General features: G+C 40.9%; 1 long non-coding RNA gene and 1 pseudogene across 1 annotated transcript in view; one reads left to right on the top strand and one right to left on the bottom strand.

Moving 5' to 3' along the window:
* Positions 1–4,306, bottom strand: part of LOC139361942 (zinc finger protein 669-like) — a 26,581-nt pseudogene extending 22,275 nt beyond the window's left edge.
* The window catches only part of LOC139361944 (uncharacterized), a 19,901-nt gene extending 6,829 nt beyond the window's left edge, over positions 1–13,072 (top strand). The window contains exons 2-3 of the long non-coding RNA XR_011619990.1: positions 9,669–9,799; positions 12,256–13,072. This is a non-coding gene — a long non-coding RNA (uncharacterized lncRNA). The remainder of the gene's footprint in view (positions 1–9,668; positions 9,800–12,255) is intronic.

The raw sequence follows: 13,072 nt of genomic DNA, 5'->3' as shown, positions 1-13,072 counted from the left end.
ACCTCAGGTGGAATTAGCTAGAATCTGGTTAGAGAGCCAGAAAGAACAAAGAGAAAAAATACCTCCCAAGTTCCCACCTGGCTGCCCAGGAGGCTGTAATGCACTTAACAAATAAAGCCTGCCCTTTAACAAATAGAGGAGGGAGGAGGTGTCTGCAGGGAGGCTACAGACAAAACATGGAATGAGGCTGCCCTCTTCTGGAGGATGAAAGCCGGCTGCTGAATCAAAGTCCTCATCTGCCCAGGACAATTTATTATTATTATTATTATTATTATTATTATTATTATTTTATTTTCAGAGACAGGGTCTTGCTGCCCAGGCTGGAGTGCAATGATGCAATCATAGCTCACTGTAACCTCGATCTCCCGGGCTCAAGCGATCCTCCTGCCTCAGCCTCCTGAGTAGCTGGGACTACACGTGTGTGCCACTACACCCAGCTATTTTGTTTGTTTGTAGAGAGGAGGTCTCACTATGTCACCCAAGCTGGTTTCAAACTCCTGGCTTCAAGCGATCCTCCCAAATTGGCCTCCCAATGTGCTGGGATTACAGGTGTGAGCCATCACACCCAGCCATCAGCACGTTTAAATACACATCCTTATATATATTTAAATATATGTCTTATATATATACATATACATCCATACAGAACGGACCAATGCTGAGTTGATACTAACTAGTCAACCAACAAACAACTGGTAACTAACGACTTGGTAACCAGGTAGGAATTCGGACAAATCTGGTTGTTCAGGGAGAACAAGGGTCTGTCAAACAAGTTGTTACATCTTGTAATGCATCCTATTTCAGACTCAGGAGCAGTTTATATTTTACACGGTCTCTCTCTCTCTAATTCCTTCAGATTTATCAAGCACAGGAGAAAACCTAGGTAAAAAATAAATAATAAAACACTCAAGAACATCTCAAATGAAAAAAAGAGTTATAATAGCAAATGTTGTTGCAGATGTGGAACAAGATGTGGAAAAACTTGAAACCCCACTAATAGGAGATACTGAAAAGCCAGACAGCAAGGACACAGAGAGGGAGACAGAGCTGAGCTAAAAGTCCAATCTAAGACAGTACACTATGACCCAGCAATTCCACTGCCAGTGTAGACCAGATAAAAAGAATTCTATGATACCAAAAGATATGTACGTGTATGTCCCTAGCAGTACTTTTCGTTATAGCCCAAACCTGGAAATCATCAAGTTATCCATCAACAGTAGAATGGACAAGTGTATTTATATAAGTATATTCATATAATTTAATTTAATAGAGATATGGGAATTTACTGCTACCCTGAACAGCAAAAGTAAATCTCACAAGCATAACTTAAGTAAGGAATCCAAACCAAAAATCATATATATCATTTCATTCACAAATTTCAAAAACTGGCAAAATTTTGTATGGCGATGGAAGGCAAAATAACAGCTCCTCAGGATATGGGCTGGGTAATGTTCTGCTCCCAAATCTAATTGTGGATACAGGGGTGGGTCACTGTGTGGATACATGGGTGTGTCACTGTGTGAATTCAGGAGTACACACTTTGATATGTGAGTTTTTAACTTTGTATTTCATATATATATATAAATATATACATAAATATATAAATATATATAAAAATATATAAATATATTTTTAAAATATATAAATATATATATATTTAAGAGACGGGGTCTTGCTCTGTCTCCCAGGCTGTAATGCAGTCCAGAACTCCTAGGCTCAAGGGATTCTCCTGCCACAGCCTTCTGAGTAGCTGGATTAGCTGGGACTATAGGCATACACCACCACACCTGGTGGTATATTCAGCTTTAAATAAATGAATTGGCTGGGTGCGGTGGCTCACACCTGTAATCCCAGGACTTTGAAAGGCTGAGGCTGGAGGATTGCTTGAGGCAAAGAGTTCAAGACCAGTCTGGGTGACAGAGTGAGACTCCGTCTCTAAAAGATATTTTAAAATAAAACGTACTTAAAATTTAGGAAAGATCTCAGTTGCAAGGGCTAAGTTGAAAAGACAGGAGTAAAACGGTAATAGACAATTTAGAATATATGGATATATATCATTTGGTACTTTAATATATATTATTGTTTTTTAATTATTTAATAGTCCATGAATAGATTAAATTCCATGAAGATAAGAACTGTACCTCATTCATCTTTATAGCCACTGGATGCCCAGTGTACATCATAAAGTAACTATTCAGAAAATATATATTTAAAAAATTTTTGAATGTTCTGTTTACAGCAAAGTTCTCTAAACTAAATATAGTGATTGAATACATTTCTACAATAAAAAAATTAGACAACAAAGACAAACGGCATTTCTGGGCTTATACTGGACAAAATAGGAGCAAGAATAGGGGCAATTTATTTTGTTTCTGTTACCTTAGGATGAAAAGAGTTTGCTTGGATTTATCTAAAATCTTTTTTCTCATCCAAATATGAAAATATTATAAAGTTAAATTTTCAGCAATAACATTGTATTGGTCCATTTTCATGCTGCTGATAAAAGCATATCCAAGACATGACCATTTACCAAAAAAAAAAAATAGGTTTAATGGATTCACAGTTCTACACGTCTGGGGAGGCCTCACAATCATGGTGGAAGGTGAAAGGCACATCTCATATGGCAGCAAACAAGAGAGGAGAATGAGAACCAAGCAAAAGGGGTTTCCCCTGATAAAACCATCAGATCTTGTGAGACTGATTCACTACCATGAGAACAGTTCAGGGGAAACCACGCCATGATTCAATTATCTCCCACCGGGTCCCTCCCACAACATGAAGGAATTATGGGAGCTACCATTCAAGGTGAGATTTGGGTGGGGACACAGCTAAACCATATCAGACATATTATCTATTGCTACATAATAAATTATGCCCCAAACTTAGGGCTTATAACCACATACATTTTTTTTTTCTTCACAGTTTCTGAGGCTTAGGGATCTGGAAGTGACTTAGCAGGGGTTCTGACTCAGGGTCTCCCAAGATGTTGGTTGGGGCTGCAGTCACCTGAAGGCTTGACTGGGCCTGGAAGATTCGCTCTTCGAGAGGCTCACTCACATGGCTGTGGGCTGGAGGTCTACTCACAACTCTCCCCAGAGCAGATCATCCAAGAGTAAGAGCAAGCTGGAAAACACCATCACTTTTATGACCTAGTCTCTGACATCACACACAATCACTTCTACATTCTATTCGCTACAAACAAATCACTAAGAACGGCCCACATTCAAGTGAAGGGGAATTATGTTCCATCTTCTGAAAGGAATATTAAGTAATCTGTGGCTGTATTTTAAATCATCACAGTCCACCATCTGGCCACAAATTATTTCTCTTTCTCCCACATGTAAAATACTCTCATTCCTCTCAACTCCTCCCAAAAGTCTCAAACTTGTACAGGATGTCCAGGTTTGAAGTCCAGGATGTAATTATTTAAATCAGATCCCAATACAGAGAAGTCTTCTCAGGTGTAGTTCTTTTTTTTTTTTTTTTAATTGAGACAGAGTCTTACTCTGTTGCCCAGTCTGCAGTGCAGTGGTGCAATCTCAGCTCACTTTCAGCCTTGACCCCTGGACTCAAGTAATCCTCCTGCTTCAGCCTCCCAAGTAGCTGGGTCGACAGGCACACACCACAATGACTGGCTAATTGTTTAAAAGTTTCTTGTGGTGATGGGGTTTCACCATGTTTCCCAGGCTGTTCTCAAACTTTTGGGCTCAAGCAATCATCCTGCCTCAGCCTATTCAAAATGTTGGAATTACAGACATAAGCCACTGTGCCTGACCAGGTGTCGTTCTTTAAGAATAGATCTTCAAGTAGAGTTCCTCTCTGTCTAAAGTCTTGCGGACTAAAGAGACAAGTTATCTGCAATGTCTATCAATTATCTATCACTGTGTAACTAATTACCCCCAAAACTCTGTGGTTTAAAACACCATTTATCTCAGTGTCTGTGGGTCAGGAGTTTGGTGGTTTTGCTGGATGAGTCTGACTCAGTGTCATTTCACAATGTTGTAGTCAATGTGGGATGCAGCAATCTGAAGGCCTGATTGGGGCTGGAGGGTCTGCCTCTAAAAATTCCTCACCGGCATGGTTGTCCGCTGGTGGCCTCTGTTCATTACCATGTAGCTCTCACCCTGGATTGCTTAAATCTCACAACACACGGTTGGTTTCCTCCAGAAGAAGTGATCCAAGAGGAAGCCAGCAACATGGAAGCCATGATGTCCTTTATGACCTAACTTTGTGACATGCCATCACCTCTGCTGTGTTCTATTGGTTACTTGGAACAACCCTGATATGACACAATAGAGGACTAGGCAAGAGCATCAATCCAGGAATTTAGGGCTCATGGGTGCCATCTTGGAGACAAGCTAGCATGCCTGTAATGCTAGAAGCTGAACCCAGGAGCACCATCAGAGGCTGTAGATTCTGGTGATGTCTCAAACACACTTCCTGTGATCTTGATACAGTAACAAAATTTCTGAGTACCCTGAAAATGGAAATAATAAGTTTCTACCAGATGAATGATTAGGTGATGATGATCACTTTGAAGTAACATGAGCCTGGCCATGTAAATCCAGCAATGTGTTCTTGGAAAAAAAATCACTGCCCTTCTCTAGGCCTTGGTTTCCTCAGCTTCAAAAAGTGTATAATAATAGCTGCTTTGGGCCAGGCACAGTGGCTCATGCCTGTAATCCCAGCACTTTGTGTTGGGGTCCACGTGTTTCCTAAACAAAGGAATGAACACACAAGACAACACAGGACGAGACAAACATGGCTGCCACCCCAAATGACATGCTCTGCTTTATTTTATACAGTCGTTTGTGGAATGTTGCCAACTCACAAGACACATTGTTGTTTTTCTGACCATTCCCTGACTTTCTGGATTTTCAAGATGTTTACACATAAATCAGCCCCCAGGGTCTGCTGTTTGCAGCTGGCTCCTTTGTCCTCCCCGTTTGCAGGGAAGGAATGCCCTGCTTCGTTTGCAAGAGCAGGACTTATCGGGAATGTCTCATTTGTGAGCATGTAGTCCTCTACACTTTGGGAGTCCAAGGAGGGCATAGCACAAGGTCAGGAGTTCCAGACCAGCCTGGCCAATATGGTGAAACCTGTCTCTACTAAAAATACAAAAATTAGCCAGACGTGATGGCTTGCACCTGTAGTCCCAGCTACTTAGGAGGCTGAGGCAAAAGAATCACTTGAACCCAGGAGGCAGAAGTTGCCATGAGCCAAGATCATGCCATTGCACTCCAGCCTGGGTGACAGAGTGAGACTCCATCTCAAAAAATAATAATAATAATAATAGCTGCTTTGGTCAGTTCTTACAGGGGTTCAAGGTTACATATGTAAGATACAATTATTAAGCAATTGATAAATGGTAACTATTTTAAAGAATATTGCATATTGGCCAGGCACGGTGGCTCATGCCTGTAATCCCAGCACTTTGGGAGGCTGAGATGGGCGGATCACAAGGTCAGGAGATCGAGACCATCCTGGCTAAGACAGTGAAACCACATCTCTACTAAAACTACAAAAAATTAGCCAGGTGTTGTGGCACGCACCTGTAGTCCCAGCTACTTGGGAGGCTGAGGCAGGAGAATGGTGTGAACCTGGGAGGTGGAGCTTGCAATGAGTTGAGATCGCACCACTGCACTCCAGCCTGGGCAACAGATCAAGACTCCATCTCAAAAAAAAAAAAAAATGCATATTTTGTGATATTGCCTGGTAACCATCTGAGTTGATAGATGTATTTCAGTTTTTGGAAAGGAATATTTAAATTAGTAAGAAGGTAAACCTTTCTCATTTAATAACTGATATACCATATTTCATAAAACTAAGAAAATAGAAGAAAAACATCCATTGTCCTACAACTCTAATGCAATGTCATCACTGTGTTTCCTTACAGCCTTCTTTTCCATGCATTTCCCATAACTGAAGTCAGAGTGTACATAAAAGTTTGCTTTTTGCTTCTTTCTCTTTATATCTTAATATAGAAACTTCTAACAGAGTTTGACACAGGCACTTGCCCCAGTGTGTCATGCTCAGAGGAATGACCCATGGGTCCTAATGAGAGGTAAGCACTGGAAAAGGAGGGGAAATTCCATAGGTCAACAAGGCTGCATCAGGATCAGATGAAGTTCTGACAGCAGATCTCATGGAGAGTATCAAAGGCTAACTAGGGGAAACAGTAGGAGTCACTAAGAGATTCTGGAAGTTGTGTAGGGATGAAAGTTGCTTAACTACTCTCTGACTCAGTTCATCTTCTATACACCAAAGATATTACATGCCCCTACCTTTATAGGGCTGCTGGGAGGATTCATGAAGTTCCTGTATGTAAAGTTCCAGGCACAAAGTAAAGATGTTGCTATTAAAATGGTAAGATGTGGTTGGGCGCGGTGGCTCATGCCTGCAATCCCAGCATTTTGGGAGGCCGAGGCGGGTGGATCACGAGGTCAGGAGTTCAAGAGAAGCCTGGCCAAGATGGTAAAACCCCATCTCTACTAAAAATTAGCCGGGCGTGATGGTGGGCACTGCTCGGGAGGCTGGGACAGGAGGATTGCTTGAACCCAGGAGGCAGAGGTTGCAGTGAGCCAAGATTGCACCACTGCACTCCAGCCTGGGCGACAGAGTGAGACTCCATCTCAAAAAACAAAAAAACAAAACAAAGCAAATGGTAAGATGCAATGCATCAGGGTCTGGGATTTTCCCGTGTTTAGCAGCGTAGGAATTCTCAACAGACTTCTGAAACATAATTTATGCCCTAAAATGTTGATGACTAATATCTATAATTTAGAAAAGTATGTCTGGATATCAAGTCAGTGTGGGTTTGATCATTCATTTCAACCATTGGAAACAAACCCCAATGTCTCAAGGAGCCAGGTGGGTGACCTAAGGGTGCAACAGCAGGAGGGTGTACCACCTATAGAGCACAAGCCCTCCTCAAAAGAGAAGCTGTTACTGGGTTCATTGTTGCCCTATGTAAGTGTGGACCAGGGTTGCTGTTTGACGTCTACAGAGCATTATTTCAACATTCATCAGATTTAATGCACTATGCCACATAAGCGAGGTGATGCTACTAGGGTAGTTTTTGGAAATTTACACACACACAAGTCTGCTAAAGTAGTTAGGTTGAAGGAGTCCTAGCTCTGGGAGAAAGGTTACATTTTCTGCCTTATCCCCAGTTCCCCAGCTATTGGGGTTATTTGAATTATTTAACCTTGACCTGTTGGATTAGTCCATTCTCACACTACTAATAAAGACATAACTGAGACTGGGTAATTTATAAAGGAAAGAGGTTTCATTGACTCACAGTTCTGCATGGCTGGGGAGGCCTCAGGAAACTTACAATTATGGTGGAAGGGGCAAACATGTCCTTCTTCACATGGCAGCAGCAAGGAGAAGAATGTAAGCTGAGAGAAGGGGCCCCTTATAAAACCATGAGATCTTGTGAGAACTCACTATCATGAGAATAGCACGGGGTTAACCACCCCCATGATTCAATTACCTCCCACCAGGTCCCTCCTGACTCATATGGGGATTATGAGAACTACAATTCAAGATGAGATTTGGGTGGGGACACAGCCAAACCCTATCACCTGTATTTAATTTATATAATAAAATACATTCAATTTATAAATTAGGTTAAAAGTACACATTGACACATGAAAGGTTTCAATAAATCCTATACTAGAGCAAAGAAACCCATTTAACTGTATTCAGCCACTTATTTCTCATAATATTTCATTCAAAAGCTTTATTTTCCATATAAAATGTACAAACACCTTACAGAGCACTCTTTGGGAAAGGATGCCCGACTTTTAAAAGGAAGACCCAAACAAACTGGTCAACAGAAACGGAGTGCTGCTGTGGTGCCATGCCCGAGACAGCTGCCAATAGTCCTCTGCCACTCACCATCCTTGCATCAGCATCTGGGACATGGTCATTACACTTGACGGCTTGTCACTCCACCTCTCCTCACTCCTCAGCTCACAGAAAAGAGATTTGTGAAATACCAGCTCTGGTCTTGGCAAATATTTGTTTTCCCCTGGCACCCTGGAAAATGCATTTTTAAAACTCTTCCTACACTTTTGGTATGGCAGCAGCTTTATCAATATGTGAAGATAGAGCGATGATGTGGCTTGAATACTTGACATTTTGTATTGGTGGAAAGTGGCAAACTGCACTGAGCTGTAAATGCACTGTAAACGGTGTCGTGCTGAATTATAAAGACAATTAGCATATTTCTTCCTTGTTTCTCATTTATCTTTTAGTTTGTAAACATGGAAAGCAGAGTGCGGTAAGCTTTACATGCCTTATCTGTAAAATGAGCACAGTGATACTTACGTTACAGACTTTTGTAAGCCAGAATTTTTAAAATGTGAAACTACCTAAGATAGTATAAAAAACATAGCAGCATCCAATAAATGACAATTCTTAGTATTACTTCCACGCCTCCTGTTAACATTAAACTCTTGGAGGATGGAAGAAAGCATGGCTGTGAGGCACATAAAATCACCAGAGGAAATCAGAATACTGCAATGTTTGGGGTTCCTTGAAAATTTTTAAAGCGTCTAAGGGTCCTTAGACATCTTTTACAGATGAGAACAAGATGAATGAGATTGATAAAAATTAATCAATTTGCCCACGTTTTGCACAGGAGCATAAATTACCAGCAGACAACATCTGGATTCCATACTAAGAACAAGCATCTCATTACAAAGTTACAAACTGAACATGCCTCATGCCTAAAGTGCACACACCTATAAATCTTCACTTTGCATGGTCCCAAATATTCTGTAACTTTCACAAATTTGCATGTTTAATAACAAATTTGAACTTTTAGGCTACTGAGTCATGTGCTGCAAATGTCACCGGTCCTTTGTTTAAGTCTCTGCGTGTATTTCAGTCAACAGGTTTTCTTCATTACTGTGTTTTCTGTCCATCAGGCAGCAAAGCATCAGCGCATCCCACCACCAGATGGCGCCAGACCCACTTGTGGAGGCTCTAGGGGCGCTGTCAGCTTGGGACTAGAAGCTGATGAAAAACGAGGAGTTTCATTTCCGGGTTCCATTTAAACGTTCATCCTGGGCCATAAAAGCAGATGAATTAGATATGCCATTATCCTGAATATTATTATTTATATTTTATTTTATTATATATATATATAGAGAGAGAGAGAAAGAGTCTCGCTCTGTCACCCAGGCTGGAGTGCACTGGCGGGAACTCAACTCACTGCAACCTCCGCCTCCAGGTTCAATCGATTCTCCTGCCTCAGCCTCCTGAGTGGCTGGGATTACAGGCACGCACCACCACATCCGGCTAAATTTTGTATTTTTAGTAGAGACCAGGTTTTACCATGTCGGTCAGGCTAGTCTCGAACTCCTGAGCTCGTGATCCACCCGCCTTGGCCTCCCAAAGTGCTGGGATTACAGGCGTGAGCCACCACGCCTGGCCTATCCTGCATATTTAAAGTTAATTGAGTTTAAGAAAAACAGAGCAGAGAGAGAGAAATAGCGGCCCGCCCAGCAGCTCTGAGCTATCTCATATAAGGTTTAGCGGGGAATCCTGACCCAAGTCCAATCTCCAAGCTCTACACATCTCACCAACAAAACAGGAAGCCAACACATTCTGGATCTTCTTTCCAAGATAAAGTCGACCATTTGTAATATTTTTTTCAGAGACAACGGAAGCTGAAAAATAACTGCTGAGAAAGGAGGAACTTTTCTAGAAGAACTTAAATCCAAAAGCCTATGGGATAGTAATGAGAAGTGGAGGAGAACAAAAAAGGCATGGAAAGTAAAATCAGGAGGTAAAACAAACGTTTTAGAACAGCCAAGTGTGGGGAGTTGGAAAGTGAAGCTTTGAGTAGAAACCAGAGTTACAAAATTTCAGAGCTGGAAGGGGCCTTATAAGGAAGCAGAATTGGGGCCGAGGACTAAATAGTTGCCAAAAACCACACAGGCAATTAGTGGCAGACAAGACAGGACCTTCCTTTTTGCTAACCAGGGTTCCTTCCATTGAAACATGTGGCCCTCTCACTATCTAATTAAAAACCTTTCACAAAATCCAAGTAAACACAGAGAAACATCCTCTCTTCTGTCTTCACTGCTTTCTCTGCCCACACCTGCACATGTGCACACACAGCCACAATTACAACAATACAGGAAATTGAAGGAAGCCATCTGAAACTTCAACGTCGGGCACAGCCGCCACAGATAACATATCAAATGCAAGGCTAGAAATCAGCACTGTTCACATTCACACAGGAAGCCCGACTCAAGCTGTTTGACCCTATTTAGTAATCAGTTCCATACTCACAAGAGAATGCCAGAACAAAAACAGAAGGAAAAGAAAAAAAATAACTCCAACCCTCCTTTTCCTTTGGAAGAGGATTTATACCAAGAAGTTTAAAGAGAGGCCCAGCTGGTTTATAGAATTTTGCAGGAAATTTGGGGACCTCTGTGATGCCATTGTCTTCCCTGGCCCAGGAAAGTAGCCGTACCAAGGCAGTTATGGGCATAATTCAAACAAATCAAAGCCATATTTCACCTCAATTGTGCTTATACTTTAGGCAAAAGTATTTTGGACCTAAATATTTCCGATAATCATCAGATGCATCCTGGTCTCATGGGAAATGCTGAGAAAATCTATGGGGCTACTATCCACTTACTAGCTCTGTAACCTTGGGTAACTTACTTAACTGTTCTGAGCCTCTTCCTTCCTCTACCAAAATGAGATTGATCAACTATTGTCTTCCAGAATAGTTCTGAGGTGAAAATGAGAGTCAATGTTCTATGGCATGAAGACACACCAGGAAATATTAGCCGTTTCTTTCAGACATATATGTATATTTAGTAATTATTAAATATTTAGTGTATATATATATATTAAATTTTATACAGTATTATATATAATTATATAAAAATTATGTATAGTAAATATTACATATATATTTAAGTTTTACACACACACATATATATATATATATTTTTTTTTTTTCCTGAGACAGGGTCTCCTTCTGTCACCCTGACTAGAATGCAGTGGCAGAATCATGGCTCACAGGAGCCTCAACCTCCCTGGGCTCAGGTGATCCTCCCACCTCAGCCTCCCAAGTATCTGGGACTACAGGTGTGACACCACACACAGCTAATTTTTGTATTTTTTGTAGAGACGAGGTTTCACCATGTCGCCCAGGCTGATCTTGAACTCCTGGAGTCGAACGATCCACCTGTCTCAGTCTCCCAAAGTGTTGGGGTTACAGGGATGAGCCACCACGGCCGGCCCCATTTAATTTTTCTATTTTGTTTAATTTGTGTGGACTTGGGCCTCAAAGAGAAAAGTGAGAGGAAAATGCCTCGTGTACAGTGGAGCCACTGGCGAGTTCTCTTAGGCCTAATCTACATCTGAAGTTCTCAAATATTTTGGTCTCAGAACCCACCTACTTTCTTAAAAATTGAGGATTCCAAATGGCTTTTGAAGTGTGGCTTATTGATATTTACTATAGTCACAAATAATACTCAGGGTTGGGCACGGTAGCTCACACCTGTAATCCCAGCACTATGGGAAGCCGAGGTGGGCAGATCACTTGATGTCAGGAGTTCAAGACTAGCCTGGCCAACATGGAGAAATTCCATCTCTACTAAAAATAAAAAAATTAGCTGGGCATAGTGGTGCACGCTTGTAATCCCACCTAGTTGGGAGGCTGAGACAGGAGAATCGCTTGAACATGGGAGGTGAGGTCGCAGTAAGCTGAGATCGTGCCACTGCACGTTAGCCTGGGTGACAGAGTGAGACTCAATCTCAAAATAAAATAAATTAAATAATAATACTGGGGAAGTCTTAAATTATTTATTCATATAAAAGTAAAAGTAATATATTATATGTTAATATAAATAACACAGTTTATGAAAAATGCATTTTCCAAAACAAAACAAAAATGTGGTGAGGAGAGTGATGTCATTTACAGTTTACAGATCTCTTTAATGTCTAGCTTAATAGAAAACAGCTGGATTCTCATATCCACTCCGCTTCTACACTCAGCCTGTTGTAATAACTTGTTTTAGTGGAAGTTCGTGAAGAAAAATCAGCCTCTGTGTAGGGGAGAAATATTTTAATAGCTTTTTCAGGTATTGGTGCTTATGGTGTGATACTATACCTAAGTTCCATAAGTACTAGTTTCTTAGAAGTTAATTTCAGTGTGGAATCTGCAGCCTTAACAATGGAGTTTTGTGCAACTTTAACAATGGACTTTTTCTTCTGTTACAGGAATTCCACTGATTTATTCTGCACTTTGAATACATTTTATCTATGCATGATTTTGTAACATTTGGAAGATACTGGTTCACTGAGTTATATAGATCTTTCAATTTCAACGAATTTTTTTATACAACATCAAAAATCATTTTTTAACAATATTACCACCAATCTCATCAGAATAGTCTCTATAAGGAAACTGTCAAGCTCACTGTGATAGACATAAGTTTTCTATAGTTTTTATTTTCTCTTGAGTTCAGATTTTATCTTTGGCAACAGATACTCTTTGTTATTTTACTTGAGGTGACAATCTCACTTTATTCATTTTTGAGAAAGCATTTCTGAATTTCTCAAAACATGACTCCCAACATAGCAATGAATGGACAGCCACCTGGTGATATTGCTCCTAATATCCACAGAAGCAGCGTATGATATTACTCCCAATATTGCAGGGAGGGTACAGCTCTTCTGTGATATTGTTCGTAGTATTCGGAGGGGGAGAGCATGACAATAATTCCAGTATCGCAGGCTGTGTTCACCTACCCTGTGATATTGTTATGAGTATCCTAGAAGGGAGAGGATGATATTACTCCCCATAGAGCAGGAGGTGTACACCCAGCCTGGGATATTGTTCCTAATATCCATGGAGGGGAGAGGCTGATATTACTCCCAATATGCCAGGGAGTGAACATCCACCCTGTGATATTCTTCTTAATATTTCAAGGCCAAGAGGTTGATATTACTCCCAGTATCGCAGACACTGTACACCCCTGTGTGATACTCTTCCTGATATCCGGAAGGGGAGAAGATGGTATTAATCCCCATATCG

The sequence above is a fragment of the Macaca nemestrina genome, chromosome 2 (assembly GCF_043159975.1).
Source record: "Macaca nemestrina isolate mMacNem1 chromosome 2, mMacNem.hap1, whole genome shotgun sequence".
Classification (NCBI taxonomy): domain Eukaryota; kingdom Metazoa; phylum Chordata; class Mammalia; order Primates; family Cercopithecidae; genus Macaca; species Macaca nemestrina.
This window is presented reverse-complemented; position numbering and strand designations above follow the sequence as displayed.